The sequence below is a fragment of the Lycorma delicatula genome, chromosome 6 (assembly GCF_047948215.1).
Source record: "Lycorma delicatula isolate Av1 chromosome 6, ASM4794821v1, whole genome shotgun sequence".
Lineage (NCBI taxonomy): Eukaryota > Metazoa > Arthropoda > Insecta > Hemiptera > Fulgoridae > Lycorma > Lycorma delicatula.
Window position 1 is genome coordinate 90,738,927 of NC_134460.1, and position 6,000 is coordinate 90,744,926.

Sequence of the window (6,000 nt, forward strand, 5' to 3'; positions counted from 1 at the left end):
TTATAAAGCTTAACACAAATTTATTTTCATCGTTTCCTAAATTTATCATAATAATCTTCACAAATTTATCTTCAATAATATTTTCATGCAAATTGTCAATAACCCACTCTTCAACTAGATAATAAATTCTTACCCTCTTCACAAAATCGCTTAATTTCTCTTAAATATTTCCTACGCCATGAAATAAAATATTTGCGTTCAATCAATAAAGAATTATTATTACAATAGCATACAATAGAAAAATATAAGGAAAATTTAAAAGGCCTTAAAATACCACAGTGAAAAGTGTAAAGAGCTCTTCTGTATAACAATAACAAATGTCAATGATGACCAGCACCATGACATCGAGCCCAGATGTAAACATCTTGTGCAACATTTAAAAACACAATATAAAATAAAAATATGTAATACAAACAATAAAGTATCAATAAAATATATTTTACTATGAAACCAGACTGCAGAACAAGATCTGTCATAATTCTAATTGTAGGATTAATGCACGAATGAAAGACAGGAATACTTGAATGAAGAAAATAAGGAGGATAGTTAAACATAACATTTACTTTGCAAATAAAAAATATTGAAAAATCAATTCCTCTTAGAGTAAAGAAGTAAAGTTACAATTAATCATTTACTGGAGAAATTACATAAATTAACAATTTAGTTCTATAATTACACCCATAATTAAATTAAAGTTTTAAAATGGCAGTACACTTTATTTTAAAGCAAAGGTTATGAAAACTTTACCTGTGAACCTTTTAGCTCTGTCCGAGCTCAATCAAAGGTAAAATTTGTATTAATTTTATCTTGAAATAAACTGTATTATATCTAAAGAAGCTCAATATTGAATGAAAGCTACCTCAAGTACAAGTAAAAGTTTACAACTTTTATCTTAAATAAAGTATATTGTACTTGATATTAAAAGCTTTATATTTTATAATAAACTTTGTCATGGATGTCAAAAATTATTTTTATGTTAGTACTGAGACTGTGTAAGTTATTCAAAGGAAAATATTATATGTTATAATCAATTACCTAATAAAACTTTTAATACACAAAATACATTACTGCTGAAAAGTATTTCACCCATTAAAAGCAAAAAGGCCATACTATGTACCAACAACCATAATTACTCATATATCAGAAGTAGAAGTTCAATGTTTGCATTGGCTCACAATTTAAATTTATTTTAAAGTAAGACTCCTTATTTTAATATTAAGTTCTTCAGGATTTCCTCTAACATTTTTAGAACTTCCACTTACAAGGAGTTTAAAATAAAATAAGGCAAATGCCTTACAAAGAAAGAGGTTTTTATAGTTAGAAAAATTACTGCTTTTTCAAATTTGAAAATATTTAAGATATTTTTAAACTAATTTTATTTTGAAATGTTTCTTCTCTATATAATATGAGAAGTGTTTTCTTTTACTATTCTGTAACAATGTTGCAGTTATTTTGCAAATGAAAATAAATAAATACTTCTTCTGATTTGGTAGAACCAATAACATATGTAACATTGTAATTATCACAATCCGACGGATTGTGATAACCACGCATCCCACAACAATAAAAGAATACAAAAACTCACCATAAATATTGAAATAAATTACCCGAGAATTAATTAACAAGAAAAAATGGGGTATAAATTGTATCATAAAACAATTCTAAAGAACTTTAATGGGTAACTAAAATAATCAATTCATGCTAACAAAAAGAAAACTATGAATAAATGAAAATACGCTTCCAGAAAATTATTCAATAAATTTGGTCTGCATTTTGTCTGTTTGCTTAATACATATGTAGTTCCTTTCAATTTCATTTGTTTGTAAACTTTGCAATGTTAAGTGTTTGGGTTTGTGGCTTTACATATTGTGGGTAAAATTTTATCTTTGCAATTACTGTCTTTTCAAAGTGTATCCTGTTTCTATAAGGTTATCAGCAGATTCTATAGTTTGGTGTAATTTGATCCCTAGATATCAGAAACTATAGAATCACATTTCTTTTTGTACGAGATCATTTGCAGATTCTGTAGTTAAATAACACAGAAAGAGGATAGACTTGAGAAAAGAAATTTGTGATTATGAGGTGTTTACAGAGGTTAATTCTACTGTCTCAGAACAATTCAAATAAGACAAAAATGTAATATGTGAAAGTGTCATGAACTCAACACACACTCCAACAATGTAAAATTAACTAGCATAATAAACATTCATAAAAACAGATAAAAAATAAATACACAGTACTTATTAAATATTCTATTTCAATTATACATAGATTCTCTAATCACTTCTAGATACCTAACATTAACAAGAGCAAAACCACTGAAGGAGTCATAACTTCTGAAAATATCTCCTTGAAGTATATTTCCACATATTAAGAAGTTTTTAAAAAGATGAAGTATTTAAAAAACTTCATTTTGGAACGATTAGGTTTAGGCATTATACACAAAATATAAAAGGATAGAAAAATAAAACAACTTTCTTCTCAACAGCAATATAATTCCAAGTTATATTTACAAAAATAAATAGGATAAATTTGACTTGGTTTGAGACATCCATCAATGTTAATATGTTGTTCAATCCTGTGTTAATATGTGATTTCAATCCTATGTTATCCAATCAATCATCATCATCATCATGTTTTACATATGATGTGTATACATCATATCCTAATGATATTGTGTTATCATATAGTACTCTAAAACGAGCAGGAAGAAAATAAAAATTAATTACTTGAGCAGGAGGCCAAATAATCCATTCAGCCACATACAAACGCCATCCTTTTTGTACAACTTCACATTTTATTCGCTCACTGTCTGATTTCTCTAAAATACCCATAGCAACTAAAAATACACTGATGTAAATGGGAGAAAATATAACCTGATCAATAATCACCTTTTTAACTACTACTTTTATAGTTCTTTCTGGCAATTTGTTATCTAAAAATTTGTACCAATAATGGCACATAAAACCAACTGCCATTCCTGCTGTAGCCATATTTCTGGTTCTTACTGCATCCCAAGATTCTAAACGTTGAGAACTAATTTCATAAAATTGTTCAAGAATGTCACCTGTGCCCGATAACGATAAGGAAACACCAATGTTTGTTAGCAATAAATACTTGCTGAACATAGATTTTCCAATATCTCGACATTTTTTCACAAACAAACGACCAGTTAATGGCAAACCCAAACTTTGCATTGAAAGTTCTCCACCACTTTATTACTTTTCACAAAAGTTAGAGAAAATGTTTTCGCACGCAGAACACGAGTGTTCACTACACGCGACACGGTAAAGAGGTTATGAACCATCCACTATGTCCACCCTAACCACACTTAAAAATCAATACTAAATTACGTAAAAAAGTAAACAAACAATGATAGTAGAGAGAGCTATTGAGATTTACATCATCTGAACTTGTAGATAAGTACATAAAAAAACTTTAATATTAAAATAATAAAAATGTTATAAAATAGATTCCTTTTAGGATCTTCTCCGTTACGTATCACAATTTGGTGGTGACTGATTGACAGTGAGGTGCAATTAACTAAACTCTAATCATTTGAAGTAATTTTATTATTTTTTTTTTTTATAGTAAATAATAAAGATTACCTTTATAATGGAGGCCAATAGGCGGCTATATCCAAAAATATAGCGGTCGAAACGACCGCTATTGGGCTGTCACCAATTAGCTGTCAAACAGTGCGCTGTTTGTCCCACATTGTACCTTATTTTTATGCTTTGCAAGTCTGAATATGTGCCTCTGTTTGTGTGTCTACAAAATTATATGTATAGTTTACAGTTTTATGATTAAAATTTCCTGGTAAATTTTTAATACTCCTATAAGTGCGCCATCATCCGAAATTATGGTCGTACCTGGTTTTATTCTTTGCCATATTACTGGAATTAAACTTTCAGCGCGTCCGTTTTCCACTAACCATAAAACACTTCTTTCTATACAGTATCTCCCAAAGACCCATTGTTGTGGAAGAACACGCCCAACTTGGTATTTTCTGCGGGAAAATAAACTTTCGTCTATTTTGACTGTTAACTCTTGACCTCCAATTAAATTCTAGTTGTTTACTACAGTATGGGTACAAAATTCGCCCACTCAATCCTGTTATTGATTTATCTCTAACACCTATGCATAAAAACTTTTAGTTGACAATCTCATAGCCCAACAATAAAAAATGCAATTTTACAGTAAGTTTAGAACCAGTTAAAAACGTATCGGTTCTTAGTCTGCAATTTTTTTTAGTCCACGTATCTCGTACTCCCACCCTTAAAATCGCTGTCAGATCTCCTCGGATTACGAAAAATACAATGTTCCTGAAGAAAATGTTTCCCGGCGTCTTCGTCTTTAATACGTCCAATTAAACGAATGAATTTTATGTTAATTATAAATCTTAATTTTGTTACTGTAAATACCTTTATTCCATTGTTTCAGATATGCTTGATTGCAAACACTGCATATCTTAAAAAGGAAAACTTGTTCTCAAAAACAAAAAACTTCGTGGATAGAAAACAAATCAAGCCTTTACTACAATACAGTTCTGTCAAGAGAGAATGTAATTACACTATCAAGAAAGAAACGCCCTTTTGTTACTTCAAATGAATAAAAAATCAATACTTATTGTATTTTTATTTATGTGTAATATCAAATGTAAATAAGTGTGCATTTATATGAGAAATGTACAGTATACATGGTATGCTGACATGTACTGCCTGATGAATTTATAGATTTGGGTCAGTATGATTTGGAAGTTGAAATATGGTTGAGACAAAATTCAGACATGTTTAAAACTTTTATTGGATAAGATGGTGCATTGCATCTTATAAAACTGATGGTTCCGCAACATTTGTAACATCTTTAGCAGTAGCAACCTGGAAATTAAAGGATGCTTAATTGTAGGCTAAAGTAAAAGACTAAAGCTTCATATAATAAACCAGATCTCACAGTTTATTACAGTTTCCAAAATTCAGCACATATTCCTCCACTCAAATTTTGTTATCGAGCAGCTCTTCTGAATTAAAAGGTTTTATTTTCTTCAGGATGTCATCTGTATCTCTCCATCAATGGCATTCGGGCCTGGTAAAGTGTGTTGACATTCCCTCTGTATACTGAGCAGCCTGGACTTACATTCCTCCTACCGGGTCATGCTTACCACGTGACGGTCATAAAATATGGTGAGTATTCAGCATATTATAATTTATTTATGGTGAGTATTCACAACCACTGAATGAATAAAAGGTAGGATTGCATTCCAATCCTTGTAGATCATAGATCTTTTTGAAATTTGAGGCAAAAAAATAAGGAACACAAAAAGCCTTAAAAATGTGTAATTATTAACCAATATAAATATATATATATATATATAGGTTTACCATATTTTTTGGGCCAAACCCAGGTCACATTTTTGAAATTATTTAAAAGTTTTAACAGCTTACTTAAAGATTAAAATTTATTTATTCAGTTGTATTTTTCAGAAACGGTTTGTTGTTTTAATTACATCAAAAAATTCACAAGTAAGTTCTGAATTAATTTTAACATTTAGCAGATGTTTAACAGTAGATACTAAAAGTCTACCCCTTTCTGCAGACCAATGTTTCCTGTAATTGAAAAAACTCTCTCAACTGGAGCAGATGTCCCAGGCAAAAACCTTGCAAGTAACCATTTTAGAAATACTGCAACATGAAATATCAGTTTTTTGAAACACCTTAAAAATTGCTTTTCACGTTGCTTCAGTAGTATCTGGTACTTTTTCGGAACTTGAACCACAACCTACCCTTTCGTTTTGAATTACCTGGTTCAACAATGTACATTCATCATATAGATCATCAATATTTATGGAATATTTTATAATTTCATTAACAACTCTCTTCTAAATCAGCCCAGGCAATTTCAGTTAGTAATTTAGCCACTGAAACTTACTAACTTTATCAAAACTGGTTCTCCACAACTCTAAGTATTGGATAGTAGAATTATAAAAATTGTTTACGCTTG

General features: G+C 29.8%; 1 pseudogene; it reads right to left on the minus strand.

Annotated features, from left to right (window-relative positions):
- Window positions 1-2,470: 2,470 nt before the first annotated feature.
- LOC142326006 (mpv17-like protein 2 pseudogene) lies at window positions 2,471-3,320 on the minus strand (annotated as a pseudogene).
- Between the last annotated feature and the right edge of the window lie 2,680 nt (window positions 3,321-6,000).